The sequence below is a fragment of the Eschrichtius robustus genome, chromosome 12, assembly GCF_028021215.1.
Source record: "Eschrichtius robustus isolate mEscRob2 chromosome 12, mEscRob2.pri, whole genome shotgun sequence".
NCBI lineage: Eukaryota > Metazoa > Chordata > Mammalia > Artiodactyla > Eschrichtiidae > Eschrichtius > Eschrichtius robustus.
Window position 1 is genome coordinate 53,336,194 of NC_090835.1, and position 16,941 is coordinate 53,353,134.

General features: G+C 39.0%; 1 protein-coding gene and 1 pseudogene across 1 annotated transcript in view; one reads left to right on the forward strand and one right to left on the reverse strand.

The window, feature by feature from the left end:
* OSBPL10 (oxysterol binding protein like 10) overlaps nt 1-16,941 on the forward strand; it is a 375,172-nt gene that overhangs the window by 37,859 nt on the left and 320,372 nt on the right. The gene's annotated exons all lie outside the window — the stretch shown is intronic.
* LOC137773273 (ubiquitin-conjugating enzyme E2 variant 2 pseudogene) lies at nt 7,238-8,363 on the reverse strand (annotated as a pseudogene).

A 16,941-nucleotide genomic window follows, 5' to 3' on the forward strand; every position in this document is an offset into this window, starting at 1 on the left:
AATCTCTTTTTCCTCCTACCTTCCATCAATTATTTCTCATAAAAGGAGCAGATTTCTTAGCAATAGAAAAGGAAAGACGACAGAATGAAGAGGATACCAAACATTTAAAAATACAAACAAGGAAATAAAGAATCTGTGAGCTCCAAATGTTTCCAACCTGCTTAGAGAGGCTTAAAATATAAAAACCACCTCTTTGTAACATTCTTCCTTTTCAAGAAAAGGGAAGAAATACATTTTATATTGCAATTAAGTGTGCATATTATGTGTGTGGGTATGCGTGTCTGTGTCCAAAACACAAGTTTTACAAACCAATACTTGCGATGAAAGAATTATCTGTTATCTATTCTGTAGCTGATGGTGGCTGGGATGTAGAGGGTGAGGGAAGAGAGCACTCTGGTCTTTGGTTAAAGCAGTTGGGTTAGATGGTGGTGTCATTTACCGAGATGGAGAAAATGGGGGAGGGACATTTTTCAGACATTTAGAGAGAAGAAAGTGAATGGAATAAAGATCTCTGATTCGGCCATGTTATGTTTGCATTACTTACGATAGTGGCTCTCAGACATTTTGACTGTGACCCACAGTTGGACAGACATTTGACATCAAGACCAAGTTGACTGCCACATCTACCTATGTGAGCACATGTGTGTATGAGAGAGTGTCTGTATGTCCTCCTTCCTGAGCCGGACCACGTAAGCTCTGGGCTGAGAGATGGGTTGAAAGATACCAGCTAAAGAGAGGACCTGCTGAAGTGGCGGGGGCATCATGAATGGGGAGGGAAATTCTCAATGTTTCCCTTAATCCCAGGCTGAGCCCCCATCCAGAGCCCACTTCCAGAACCCAGCGGCTAGTTAGTTTCAAAAGGCCAAGGTGACTGACAGATAGAAGACAGCTATCCATTCTCTCCATTGCTCCATCAGGAAGAGAACAGGAAGGAGGAAGCTCTAGGTCTTGTCTTGCTGTGAGATAAAGCTAAATTGTGAAGCCTGAAGAGGCGTCTCCATTTTTTGCAGGAATCTGCAAAAAATCCTCTTGCGTAAAATCTGAACACATTCCAAAAAAAATTTTTTTTTAAAAAGAAAGAAAAAGAAAAACGGAATTCCCTGGTGTTCCAGTGGTTAGGACTCCGCACTTTCACTGCCGAGGGCGCAGGTTCAACCCCTGGTCAGGGAACTAAGATCCCACAAGCTGTGTGGCCGTGGCCAAAATTAAATTAAATTAAATTAAAAATCTGAACATATTCAATTTTCTATTAGTTTTTTTTTTTTTTTGAGCTAAACATACTGAAAAATATATAGAAAAATTTAGCAAATACTCCCATTTCCAACATCAAGATTTTGGGGTTATTTTTTGGCTTCATTGCCCGGCTTGCAGGATCTTAGCTCCCGGACCAGGGATCGACCTCAGGCCCTTGGTAGTGAAAGCACCGAGTCCTAACCACTGGACTGCCAGAGAATTCCCCCAACGTCAAGAATTAATAACTGTTAATGTTCGTCTGATTTGCATCTCGTCTTCTCATTAACGAATGTGAAACATCATAGATGAAGCCGGCATACCCTTTAATCACCGCCCCAACCCGATTCCTCTCCTGTTCTGTGCCCTGACTTCAGTCAGCCCTGATGAGTTTGGTCTGTATCTTCCAATCCATGTTTTATAATTTTCATACATAATCATTTATAGCTAACGTAAGGTATTAATTTACATATCATTTCATTTATTTATTTATTTTGGCCGCACTGGCGTGTGGGATCTTAGTTTCTTGACGAGGGATCAAACCCATGCCCCCTGCAGTGGAAGCACAGAGTCAACTGCTGGACCGCCAGGGAAGTCCCCACATACCGTTTTATTAATAAATGACTCCTTGGCTGGCCATGGCTCTTCTCACTCAAGCTAGTCTCCTAGAACTCCAAAGTTTGTCCTCTCTGGGCATGACAACAGTCAGTCTGGGGGCTGATGCAGATCTGTGGATGCCAGTGCAGCATCTCTGGCCCAGAAGTGAGGGTATTACCAAGGAAGTGAAGCGGGCTCTGGGGAATTTCGGTCCTGCACCTGCTTCCTCAGCTTAGAGCGCTCTCGGCTAAAAATAGCAGAAGTTGTGCACCATCTGCAAAGCGCAGCTGTGAGGGCCCCTGTTTGGAAATGAAGGGAACGTTAGCATCGCTGGTCATTTCCCAAGAACAATCTTTGTTCACGAGGCAAAATGTACTGCATATATTAATTGATGGAGGGTTTTCTCTCATGACCAGTGGTATGCGGTAGGATGCACCCTGGAGTAATAGTCACTAAGGGATCTTTGAGACACACATAATTTCTTTGGCCGTCCCTTTAGGCATCCCTGTAATCACATCAATCTGGGTTCTAAGTTGAAGTTATATTAATCAGAAAAGGAACTCCTTAAACAATATTAAGGTTCTTACAGAATCTTAGTGAGGACCAAGGAGTTGGTCTTGGAGGCCACGGAGCCGAGAACAGTGCCCAACGCCCTGCTCCAGCGTTTCTTCCCAGACAGAGCTCGTTTCTGTGACTTTCAGCTTGTTTGTGGCTATGCTTCCTTATACTATAAATATTTTTATAAACTAAAAGTGTGTGTGTGTGTGTGTGTGTGTGTGTGTGTGTGTAGGTAATACCTGTACATGGTACAAAATTCAAAAGGTATGAAAGGATAAACAGGAAAAAGAAGTCTCCTTCCCTCTATCCCAGTGGCTCAATTTTCTTTCACAGAGGCAGCCTTATTTTCAACTCCTTGCATGTTCTTCCAGAGAAATGCTATGCCTATGTATAAATGTTTATAGATTTGTTTTTACTTATACAAATAATAGCACACCATATACCATAGAGTTTGTAACATGCATTTACCAACTAACACTGTATTTTGGAGATTGAAAATACAGACCTGCATCATTCTTTTCAGCAGCTGTATCACTCAGTCTAGGGTAGGTTAGGCTACAGTGACAAAGAGCCCCCACATGTGATGGCAGCATTACGCTGATACCAAAGCCAGACAAAGATATCACATGAAAAGAAAACTACAGATCAAAATTCCTCATGAGCACAAGCACAAAAATTCTTAATAAAACTCTATCAAATCAAATTGATCAATGTAGAAAAAAGGATTATACACCCTGACCGAGTGTATTCCCAGTATATCCTGTGTCCTAGGTATGAAAGGTTGAATTAGCATCCAAACATTAATTAATTTAATACACTATACTTATAAAGTCAAATAAAGTAAAAGACTACATGATCATTTCCATAATGTAGAAAAATCCAACATTCATTCATGATAAAAACCTTCAATAAACCAGATAGAAGGGTACTTCTCAATCTGATAAAGGGCATCCATGAACAACCTACAGCTAACATCAGTCTTAATGGAGGAGGACTAAATGGTTCCCTTCCCAAGACTATCTACTCTCATCACTTCTATTCAGCCCTGTACTGGTGGTCCTAGCCAGGATGATAAGGACAATAAGAAAACAATTCAACTTAGAATCAAACAGAACAAGATACTTAGGAATGAATTTATCAAAAGTAGTGCCAGGGACTTCCCTGCTGGTCCAGTGGGTAAGACTCCACGCCCCCAATGCAGGGGGCCCAGGGTTCGATCCTTGGTCGGGGAACTAGATCTCGCACGCGTGCTGCAACCACGAGTTTGCGTGCTGCAACTAAGAAGTCCTTATGCCGCAACTAAGATCCCAAGTGCCGCAACTAAGATCCTGAGTGCTGCAACTATGACTGGGCACAGCCAAAATAAATAAATAAATAAATATTTTTAAAAAAGTAGTGCCAGATATATACACTGAAAACAACAAAATATGGCTGAGAGAAATTAAAGAAAATATAAATAAATACACATAAGTTCATGGATTGGAAGACTCAGTATTGTTAAGATGGCAATTTCCCCAAAACTGATTAACTCAACACAATTCTTAACAAAATCCCAACAGATGACTTTTTGCAGAAATTGATAAGCTGATCAGAAATTTTTTTAAAAAAATTATTTATTTATTTATTTTTGGACGCGTTGGGTCTTAGTTGCAGCATGTGGGATCTTTCGTTGTGGTGCCAGGCTCTTCGCTGCAGTGCACAGGCTTCTTTCTAGTTGTGGCATGCGGGCTCCAGAGCACATGGGCTCTGTAGTTGTGGCACTCAGCCTCAGTAGTTGCAGTATGCGGGCTTAGTTGCCCCGCGGCATGTGGGATCTTAGTTCCCTGACCAGGGATCGAACCCGTATCCCTTGCATTGGAAGGCGGATTCTCAACCACTGGACCACCAGGGAAGTCCTCTGATCAGAAAATTTATATGGAAATACAAATAATCTTGCAGAGCCAAAACAGTTTTGAAAAGGAAAAACAAAGTTGGAGTACTTATGTTGTTCAATCTCAAAAACTTACTATTAAAGCTCAAATGTGCATAAGGTATTATTATGCCAATTAGGGTACCAATATACTGAGATGTGCTACAAAAGGGATGACTCTTGAAAACATTATGCTAAGTGAAAAAAGCCAAATGCAAAAAATGAGTATAGTATGATTCCATTTATGTAAAGTGTCCAGAAAATACAAATTTAGATACACGGAAAGTAGATCAGTGGTTGCTTGGGACTAGAGGTGGAAGGGAGATTGTCTGCAAAAGGACTCTAGGGAATTGGAGGAAGGGCTGTTCTAAAATTCAAATGTGATCATCGAACAGTTTTGTAAGTTTACTAGAACTCATTGAACTGTGTACTTCAATGGGTGAATTTTATGGTATTTAAATTGTATGTCAATAAAGCTGTAAAAAAATAAAAAGGATAAAAGATAAAATTCAAATGCTGCACCAAATCATGAAAATTCACTATCAGAGCCAATTGTATCATAAAAGTGCACAGGCATCCAGATTTCTGATGTTTTGTGTGATAGGCTCATTAATTCTGCTTCTACAGAGCATTTTGAGTGGAATTTGGAGAGAAATCCCTCCATCTCTTTGGGGTCCACATTTGAACAAATATCTAGAACCATCCGAAGAAGCAGAGGCCCTTGCTACCCTGGCCAAAGATCACAATGTAATTGTGATTTAATTTCTATTTTCTAGTTAAATAGAAATGAAGGATAGGGCTTCCCTGGTGGCGCAGTGGTTAAGAATCCGCCTGCCAATGCAGGGGACACAGGTTCGAGCCCTGGTCTGGGAAGATCCCACATGCCGCAGAGCAGCTAAGCCCGCCAGCCACAAATACTGAAGCCCATGCGCCTAGAGCCTGTGCTCCGCAACAAGAGAAGCCACCACAATGAGCAGCCCGCGCACCGCAACGAAGAGTAGCCCCCTGCTCACTGCAACTAGAGAAAGCCTGTGCGCAGCAATGAAGACCCAATGCAGCCAAAAATAAATAAATAAATTTATTTTTTAAAAACAGCTTTAAAAAAAAAAGAAAGAAAGGGAACTAACTTGATGAAGAATCAGACTACAATTCAAGCTATTGATCATGGAGCCAAGTGGAGATAACATGATGAAAGACTGCAAACAATTTCACATTTAACAACTTGTATAATTGCATTTTTTTAAAAATTTTATTTATTTATTTATGGCTGTGTTGGGTCTTCGTTTCTGTGCGAGGGCTTTCTCTAGTTGCGGCAAGTGGGGGCCACTCTTCATCGCGGTGCGCAGGCCTCTCACTATCGTGGCCTCTCCCGTTGTGGAGCACAGGCTCCAGATGCGCAGGCTCAGCAATTGTGGCTCACGGGCTTAGTCGCTCCGCGGCATGTGGGATCTTCCCAGACCAGGGCTCGAACCCGTGTCCCCTGCATTGGCAGGCAGATTCTCAACCACTGCGCCACCAGGGATGCCCTATAATTGCATTTTTAAAATGTGTTGAATCTTTTTTTATAACTCACTTCCACTCAATTATTTACACATGTGAGCAATCCCCATTAAGTGGTGTGTGGCCATTGAATATACGAAAACATCAAGTTAAGAAAATGCTTTCTATTCCAACTATCTAACAGAAGCTTACATGATCTTTGTCACCAGTCTTTCTTTGCAAATGTATTCCTTTCTTCAGAGCTTTCCTCCTACCACACACTTCTGCTTAGTATGAATTTCCACCTCTCCTTAAAGACTTAGTTCAAATACCACTCCATAGCTCATTCCTTCTTGAGCTCTGATTATTTGTGTAAATAGATTATCAAGTATACTTGTGTACAAGGAATGGTGCCTCATGCCTGGTGCCTCTAGGGCACCCTGCACTTGGTAACCTCGAAGTGTTTGTTGTATTGAGTGGAATGTGCCACCCCCTGGTGGCTGAATAGAAGAACAACTTCAACTTTGCTGAAGGATGGCCCAGTTCTTCAAACTCCTGTGGACTTTGGAGGGCTCAAAAATGTGTGGAATTCAATTCAAGAGAGTTTTGAGGGTGATCTTCTAAAATCAGAATGAGGTGATGTTTGCATGACCCCCTCAAATCAAGAGTGGCTTGGGCTCTCTCTCGGTGGAAATTACCTTTTTTCCATTTCTCCCCCGTCCTCTTCCCCTCTCACTTTCCCTTTTTCTCCCTTGTGGACCCCCCCCCCTTTTTTTTCTCATATCCACCAATTTTGACGTTTTTCTTCTTTCACTTCTTGTTCTCAACATTTCACTACTCAGTTCTTTGAAACTGTGGTTTCCTTTTGATTTCTGCTTGTTTATATTCCGTTATTTCCAATGTGATCACACAGGAAACAATATTTTCTTTCTTGTTGTGTTTAATGAACACAGTGGACCAAACTCCAAACTCAGCCACTGATGTTCAATTCCGGGGACGAAGAAGACCTCTTCAAAGAGGGTGTCTTGCATTTTTATTAACTTTCTTCCAATGTTGTTTCCCATCTATTCTCTTGCTCACTCTTTTTTTGGTACTTGAAGGAGTCTTCTTAGGGTGAACATACAGGTATTAGAGCACTCTCCACTCAACCAAAAAGCAAACTGAAGCAGAGTGAGAAGGAATACCTGTCTCTGATCACAGATACTCAATCTGATTTTTTTTAAAATTTAAGTATAGTTGATTTACAATGTTTCAGGTGTACAGCAAAGTGATTCAGTTATAATAGTATATACACATATATGTATATATATGTACAGATATATTATTTTTCAGATTCTTTTCCATTATAGTTTATTACAAGATATTGAGCATAGTTCCCTGTGCTCTACAGTAGGTCCTTATTGTTGTTTTTTTTTTTACACATTCCACATTTTATTTACAATTTAAGACTAACGTTAATCTCAAAATCACATATCCATACATCTATTTCCTTTTTGTTGATTTCACTTAAATGTAAATGCATGGTTTGTCCAACAAAGACTGTAAACAACTCTTCACCGCGTCTGGTACATGGAACACCCAGGAACAGCTTGTAACGGAAATCCGTCCACCTCCCCACAACAATTTTATTATAAATACAGGTATCAAAACAATCCTGAACGTATTTTTGATACTACTAGTAGTCAGCACCTATACCGCTTCAAAAATGAACACATTTTGTGACAATATTCATTGTACCTGCTATTTTAGACAATTTCAACGGAAGCTCTTTCGCTAAGCAAGAGCATGCTGTTCCGGGTTTTCCTTCTTGAGCTTTCTCTTCAGAAACACATCTGCTTGCACAGCCATCTGACACTTCTCGCTGTTCTTCCACCTGGAAACCTGAGTTCCACTCTGAGTACTCCAGGTTCATGCTTAAATGACGGTGCCTTAACAAGAAAAAAAACTGTGCTGAATTTTCCTCCTGTTACCTGAAAACATAATGGGTGTACATATATTAAATATACTCTTACAGATGTCCAGGTCATGTTTACCAGCTGGAATTATCTTACTTAATGTGTGGGTATTTTGCATTGTGATATTTAATCAAGACATTAACATGAATAGAAGGTTGTTGATTTAAGACAAGTTTTAAATCCACTAAAATTAATTGTTGTATGTTTGTCCTTCTGGTGGCTGTGGAAGCTTCATATTTTCTTTGGACATCATTAGATGTCTTAGCTCTTGAAGTACAACTTTAATGCTGTATGAATTTTGCCATTTTGCTAGCACTGGTATGCTCCGTGCATCCACAATTCCACTGGAATTATTTATTCCATTCATATTAATTTTGGTTACAAATCTAACTGATGAAGGTGCTTCTGGGTATTTAGGTCCACATTCTACTTTCAGGCTATATATTCTGTTTTCATAATTTCTCCTTGGTGGCTCAATAATCATGCCTGTCCACCTTGTAAGTGTCATATCTTTATCATCTTCAAGGCCCCAGCTAACCGTACCATCGCCTACTCCTTTTTGTCCTTCTTCAAGTTCTTGCAACAAGCGAAAATTACAAGGAACTTTAACGCCTGTGGAGACCGCCATCTTCTCCTGCAGCCTGACGCACCCCTTATTGTTTATTTTATATATAGTAGTGTGTATCTGTTAATCCCAAATTCCCAATTCATCCCTCCCCCCGTCCCCTTTGGTAACCAAAAGTTTGTTTCTTATGTCTGTGAGTTTATTTCTGTTTCATAAATAAGTTCATTTGTATAATTTTTTTTAGATTCCATATATAAGTTATATCATATGATATTTGTCTTTCTCTGACTTACTTCACTTAGTATGATAATCTCTAGGTCTATCCATGTTGCTGCCAATGGCATTATTTCATTCTTTTTTATGGCTGAGTAATATTCCATTGTATACATATACCACATCTTCTTTATCTGTTCATCTGTCAGTCGACATTTAGGTTGCTTCCGTGTTTTGGCTGTTGTAAATAGTGCTGCTATGAACATTGGGGTGCATGTATCTTTTCAAATTAGGGTTTTCATCTTTTCCAGATATATGCACAGGAGTGGGATTGCTGGATCATATGGTAACTCTATTTGTAGTTTTTTAAGGAACCTCCATACTGTTCTCCATAGTGGCTGCACCAATTTACATTCCCACCAATAGTGTAAGAGGGTTCCCTTTTCTCCACACCCTCTCCAGCATTTATTATTTGTAGACTTTTTGATGATGGCCATTCTGACAAGTGTGAGGTGATACCTCATTGTAGTTTTGATTTGCATTTCTCTAATATTAGCGATGTTGAGCATCTTTTCATATACCTGTTGGCCATCTGTATGTCTTCTTTGGAGAAATGTCTATTTAGGTCTTCTGCCTATTTTTTGATTGGGTTGTATGTTTTTTTGATATTGAGCCTCAGTGTGATCTTTGTTCCCACTGCCCATTCACTGGTGCGCTAATCCATCTACAAAGCTGATTTCCAAAGCACTGGGATCAAACTTCTTTACCATAAGGTTTAACAGCTCTAGTTTTTTTTAGGAGTCTGTAATCACTTATTTCTTTAAATTTAGCGATACAATGAATGTAATTGCTCAGAATTCACCTGGCGTGATAGAACGTTAAAGCTAAGAAGATAAATTATTTTTTAACAAATGAGAAAATCGAGGCTCAGAGGTGAAATGACTTAACCTGATGTCACACAGCCTGTTTGTAACACAGCCAAGATGAAAACCCAGGTCTCTTAAATTCCAGTTTTGTGCACTTTGTAGTGCTCTGTGCAGTCTAAACACAGTGTGGAGGCGTTAAGGCAGGGCACAAAGAGCCAGGACCTTGGACCCAAACAGACCTGATTTGAATCTCAGCCTTGCCACTTACTAAATCACATTAGGTAAGTTATTTAAGCATGTTTCCCCCTCTGTAAAACTGATAGAATCTTGTACTGACCTTATAAAGTTGTTGTGAAAATTAAAAATATAAAACACTTAGCATAGGGAAAATGTGTAGTTCTATAAAAAGTAATTATGTTTTGAGACCAGTATAGCATAGTAGCTAAGAAAGTGATCTTTGGAGTCAAACACCTGGTGTTTCTAGTTGTAGGACCTTTGGAAAGCTATTTACCTTCTCTGAGTGTTAGTTTCCTCATCTGTCAAATGGGAATAATAATAATACTTGTCTTTTAGGGTATCTAGAAGTTTGAATGGAATAATGTATGACAAATTCAATGTGCTTGGCACATAAGTCAGAGCTCAATAACTCAGGCCTCCTAATGGGCAAACCACTGAAGTAAAGAATTTAGTCTAGGAAATATTTTATTAGAAAATAGTATTTTCTTTGCAAAGTGATGAGGTTTGCAAGGAGAGCAGCGGTAATGACTTTTCATTGTCAAAAAAGTGTTAACAGCCACGAAGCACAAGCCATGGGGCTGCCGGGTCTTTACAGTCTTTTCGTTAATTTAACTCCCCCAATAACCCGACGAGGTAGGTATCAGAATGCTCAGATGCAGACAGATGAAGTAACTGACCCAGGGTCATCCTGCTAATAAGCAGTTTCATTCGGGTCCAGGTTGCTCCAAGCTCTGTACTATTATTCCGCTGTACTATTTTAATTGTCTCCCCAGCTGAACTGGTAGGAGAATTAAAACCTGAGACTTTGAAAAACTGCACTAGATTTCGATAACCTATTCTAACCACCAAAAACTGTTAGAGATAGCATCTGTACATGGCTTTTATAAAGTCAGGAAAAGCTCTTTTTTTTTTTTCTTTTTAAAATATTTATTAGTTTATTTATTTTATTCATTTGGTTGTGCCAGGTCTTAGCTGTGGCAGGAGGGCTCCTTAGTTGCGGCTTGTGGGCTCCTTGGTTGCGGCTCGCTGGCTCCTTAGTTGTGGCTCGTGGGCTCCTTAGTTGTGGCTCGTGGGCTCCTTAGTTGTGGCTCGTGGGCTCCTTAGTTGTGGCTCGTGGGCTCCTTACCCGTGGAGCTACATCTCCGCATTTCCTCCTTCCCACAGCCCCTGGCAACCACCATTCTACTCTCTGCTTATATGAGTTTGACTAGTTTATATTCCTCATATAAGTGGCATCATGCAGTATTTGTCCTTTTGTGGCTGGCCTATTTCACTTAACATAATATCCTGTAGGTTCCCCTATGTTGTTGCATATGTGCATAGGACAGGATCTTCTCTCTTTTTTTTTATGTATAGAATGTTTATTGAAGTATTGTTTGTAATGACAAAAATTGACAACATAAAACACCTCATTTTAAGTTTTTACTTAGACCAAACCAACTATGCTATAGACTTACGATGAAATACTGTTAAATCACATAATATAGCTTCATAGTATGCATAGTATACATCAAAGTGCTATAGTATTGATAAATCTTTACAAACATGGATGATATTCACATGTGTGTTTGTGTGTAACAGGTATATATATCTGGAGAGAGGAAAAGATTAGCAAAATGTACATTTAACTGTATAGAATTAGTAAGTTTCATTGGGTTGTAGGATCTTCTTTTTTAAAAGCTGAATATTACTCCACTTTCTCTCTCTCTCTCTGTGTACACCACATTTTGTTTATCCATTCATGTGTCAGTAGACATTTAGATTGTTTCCATAGCTTAGCTATTGTGAATAATAATGCAATGGATGTGGGAGTGCAGATATCTTTGAAATCCAGATTTCAATTATTTTGGATATATACCCAGAAGTAGGATTCCTGGACCTTATGATAGTTCTATTTTTAATATTTTGAGGAATCTCTATACTATTTTCTCTAATGGCTGCATGAATTTGCATTCTCACCAACAGTGTACAAGGATTCCCATTTCTCTACATCCTGGCCAACACTCATTCTTTATGGTCTTGTTGATAATGGCCATCCTAAAACGTGCGAGGTGATATCTCATTATGGTTTTGATTTACACTTCCCTGGTTCTTCGGGATGTTGAGCACCTTTTCACATACCAGTTGGCCATTGTATGTCTTCTGTGGAGCAATGTCTATTCAAGTCCTTTGCCCATTTTGTAATTGGGTTACTTGTGTTTTTGATATTGAGTTTTACAAGTTCCTTATATATTTCGCATACTAATGCCTTATCAGATATATGGTTTGCAAATATTTTCTCCCATTTCATAGGTTGCCTTTTCATTTTGTTATTGGTTTCCTTTGCTGTGCAGAAGCTTTTCAGTTTGGGGTAGTCCCACTTGTCTATTTTTGCTTTTGTGGCCTGTGCTTTTGGTGTCAAATCCAAAAAATCATTGCCAAGACTGATGTCAAGAAGCTCTCTCCCTGTTTTCTTTTAGGAGTTTTACAGTTTCTGATCTTACATGTAAGTCTTTAATCCATCTTGAGTTGATTTTTGTGTATGGTGTCATATAAATGTGCAATTTCATTCTTTTGCCTGTGGATATTCAGCTTTCTTAACACCATTTGTTGAAGAGACTATTCTTTCCCCATTGTGTATTTGGCGCCCTTGTTCAAGATCCGTATGTTACCGACCTGGGTTCTTGGACTCTTTAATCAATAGAAATTGATAAGAGGCCAGAAGAGGAATTCAGGCAAGGCTTTACAGGGACTCATGCTGTAGCAGGGGGGAGAAAAAACAAGTAACATGTGTCCTTGCTTGCTCCCTGAGGTGGGGTGAGCTGGTTCCTTATATGGGGTGAGGGTGGGGGCGGATTGGTAGGTCAGGCAGGAGGGGTGGCTCAGGTGGTCTGCCCACCCCCTTGGTGGTGCTGTGTGCAGGGAGCATGCGCAGTACCCTGCTTTTGCTCCCGACACCTCAGAAGTGGCAACTGGATTCTGGCCTTTTTGTATCTTGTTCATAATTTGCCCCAAAAGGCGCATGCATGCAGTTATTTTTAGTCCCTTATAGTTTCTTTGTCTTCTGTTGCTTGAGGAGATGTTTGTCCAGGTGCAAGCGCTGCAGCAAAGGGTCCCAGGTCCCAGGTCTCAGCCTGTCTCAAGTTCACCGTATAAGATTGGGTTTATTTCTGGGTTTTCTATTCTCTTCCTTTGGTCTATATGTTTGTTTTTATGTCAGTACCATACTTTTAACTTCTGTAGATTTGTATTACATTTTGAAATCAGAAAATGTGATGCCTCCAGCTTTGTTCTTCTTTCTTGAGATTGCTTTGGCTATTTGGGATCTTTTGTGGTTCCATATGAATTTTAGGATTATTTTTTGTATTTCCATTAAAAATGTCATTGGAATTTTGTTGGGGATAATATTGAATCTATAGATCACTTTGGATAATATGGACATTTTAACAATACTAAGTTTTACAAGCCAGGAGCATGGGATGTCTTTCCATTTATTTGGGTCTTCTTTAATTTCTTTCAGCAGTGTTTTGTAGTTTTCAGTATACCAGTCTTTCATCTCCTTCATTAAATTTATTTCTAAACATTAAAATTGGGGGTGTTTTCTTAATTTTTCTTTTGGATACAGTGTTAGTATATAAAAACGCAAGTGATTTTTGTGTGTTGATTTGGTATTTTGCCACTTTATTGAATTCCTTTATTAGTTCTAAGAGTTTTTTTGTGGAATCTTTAGGGTTTTCTACATATAAGAGTGTGTCATTTGCGAACAGAGATCATTTTACTTCTTCCTTTCTGATCTGGATGGCTTTTATTTCTTTTTCTTGCTTAATTGCTCTGACTAACACTTCCAATACTGTGTTGAACAGAAGTGATGAGGATGGGCATCTTTGCCTTGTTCCTGATCTTAGAGGAAAAGCTTTCAGTTTTTCACTGTTGAGTATGATGTTAGCTGTGGGCTTTTTATTTCTATTTATTTCATTTTATTTTAGAGGGAAGCACATTTTGTTTAATTTATTTAATTATTTTTTTTTGGCTGCGCCATGCGGCATGCAGGATCTTAGTTCCCTGACCAGGGATTGAACCTGTGCCCCCTGCATTGGGAGTGCAGAGTCTTAATCACTAGACTCAGGGAATTCCTGTGGGCTTTTTATATATGACCCTTATTATGTTGAGGTAAATTCTTTCTATCACTAGTTTTTTGAGAGTTTTCAATCATGAAAGGTATTTTTGTGGGAGAACGGGGCCTGGGACTTGTATTCCATCATCTTACTAATGTCACTCCTCTTCCTCCTCTTATAAGGACACCAATCCTATTGCATTAGGGCCCCACCCTTTTGGCCTCATTTAACTTTAATTACCTCTTTATAAGCCCTATCACCAAATACAATCATTTCGGGGGTTAGGACTTCAACATATGAATTTGGGGGGGGGGACAGTTCAGTCCATTAAAGAATCCAAATTTTTATCCTCAAGGTAATAAGAGTGTTTTCTATAAATACTTTCAGAAACACTTTGATTGACAAACACAGTCATGAATTTTGTGTCCAAGTCCCCCAAATTATACAATGTGAGCGCCAGAGGGGACCTTACAGATCATAGTTAGGTGCCTTCAGTTTTCAGTTGGTGAAACTTAGAGCCAGAATGGGGAAGGGGCTTGTGTGAGGGTCACACAGCTGGGACTCACTGGCACCCATACTGGAACCCAGAATTCCCATGTGGTGCAGGGGTCATTTGATTGCAGTGCACCTGGCTATTTCAAATCTGATTTTATATGTGATATCCTCCCTGCTATTCACCACTTTGAATTTCACCAATGCTTTCTTTATACCTAGGCAGATAGCAGCTCAGCTCACGCCAAGCACATTTTCTCATTTTATAGATAAGGATGTCTGAGAGGTTAAGTCACTTGCTTAAGGTTCTCCAGCTCGTAAGAGACATAGCCTGAGGTGGATGTAGAGTTGAAGGTTTATGTGCTGGTGAATTGAATAGCTCATGTGTTTGCTCACTCTGAAAGCTGAGTCATCAGCTTCTTTCTCCGCTCCTATTATGACGTATCACGGCAGGTTCAACAACAGACAGCAAAAGAGGGCAACTACAGACCTTCACAGGGCACTGAAAAATGATTCTTTTGTTCTGATTCTTGTGCAAAAAAGGATTGCTGGGGAAAACAAATAATTTCTGCATGGCAGGGCCAGGGCACTTTAAGCAGATGGGCTGGAGAATACTTTATAACAAAAGCACTTTATAGTGATGGTAAAAATATCCTGTCCATGATTTTTAAAAATCTAAACAGTGTAGAAAAGTATAAAGGAAGAGTAAATTTTCTCATCTTCCTGATCCATCCCCAGTTGCATTCTCCAGAGGTGATTATTACTACTTTCGTGCATGTATTCAGAAGTATATTTTAAGCACACGTAAGCACATATCTAATATATATAAATTATAGTGTAGGATAATACTATAGTTATTGTTCAGCAATGTACTTTTTAATCCTTAACAGTACATCTTGACATAGTTTCATATTAATATATGTAGTTCCATTTCATTCTTCTTAATGATCCAAAATATTTCACTGTAGGAATATACCACGATTTATTTAATTTTTCCTATTATAGACTGAATAATGCCCCCTCCCCCAAATGTCCATCTCCTAATCCATGGAACCTGTAAATGTTACCTTATTTCAAAAAAGTCTTTGCAGATGTGATTAAATTAAGGATCTTGAGATGGGGATATTATCCTGGATGATCTGGGTGGGCCCTGCATGAATCACAAGTGTTCTTTTAAGAGAAGTGTGGACAGGGACTTCCCTGGTGGTCCAGTGGTTAAGACTCTGCACTTCCACTGCAGGGGGCATGGGTTCAATCCCTGGTCGGGGAACTAAGATCCCACATGCCACGTGGCGTGGCCTGAAAAAAAAAAAGAGAGAAAGAGAGAGAAAGGCAGAGATCTGGCACACACAGAGGAGAAGGTGATGTGAAGACAGAGGTGGAAATTGGAGGGTTGTGGCCACAAGCCAAGGAATGCCAGCAGCTGCCAGATCCTGGAAGATGCAAGGGACAGATTCTCTTCTAGAACCTCCAGAGGATGTGCAGCCCTGCTGCCACCTTGATTTTGGACCAGTGCTATTGATTTCAGACTTCTGGCTTACAGAACTGTGGAAGAAGAAACCTGTGTTATTTTAAGCCACCAAGTTTGTGGTAATTTGTTAAAGCAGCCACAGGAAATGAATACAATTCCCGTACTGATGGACATTTAGGGTGTTTCTACCATTGTGAAAGTGAGCTATAATGATTAGTTGGCACATGTAGCTTTAACCACTTGTACAATTATATTTGTAGGACAAATTCTATGAAATGGATTATCAGAGGCAAAGGATGTACACGTATAAAACAAAGATTTCATCTGGCCAAAAGAGAATATTTTATGCTTCCCAAATGAATTCCAGATACTATATGTCAAAATGTATATCTTTGAGTTTATAGCTTTAAATATTTGTCATAAAACAATAAAGACTGAAACCAAATGACCTAACCACTCAACTCAAGAATCAACTTAAAGAACAGAGTAAATTTGAAAAAATAAAACAAAAGGAAGTAATAAATAAAGACAAAAGTCAGTAAAATAGTGAATAACAATAAAACAAAACAAAAATATGATATATATCAATATAACCAATGTTTTGTCAATATAATTAGTTTGACAAACCTCTAGAAAGACTGAGCAAAAGAAAAGGAGAGAAAACATGCAAACAAACAAATTACAAAGTAAAAAGCAGGAAATCAGATATAATAGAGATTTAAACACAATAAAATAACATTTAAAAATTTATACATAAACATATCAAAAGTAAAAACTGATGGGAGAAGAAATAGGAAACTTGAACAGACTTACTAGTATCTTGAGAAAAAGTATCTCAAAGATCTCTTCCTATGCACATTAAAAACCACAGGCCCGTGATGAATTGGGAGACTGGGATTGACATATATACACTAATATGTATAAAATGGATAACTAATAAGAACCTGTGGTATAAAAAAATAAAATAAAATTCAAAACAAAAAAAACCCCAAACAAACAAACAAATAAAATAAAATAGAGGAAAAAACCCCACGAAAAACCACAGGCCCAGATGATTTTACAAATGTCTCTCAATCTCTCAAGGAGTATATCATCCTTACTTTATGTCAGTTGTTCCAAAGAATAGAAAAAGAAAACCTGCTTGACTCATCTTTTGAGTCTAGTATAACCTTGATTCCAAATCCATACAAGGAAAGTAGAAGAGAAGACATTTCTAGGTCTGGGCAGATATAAGTGTGGTAATTTATAAGTGACATTCACCCAATATTCCAAGTT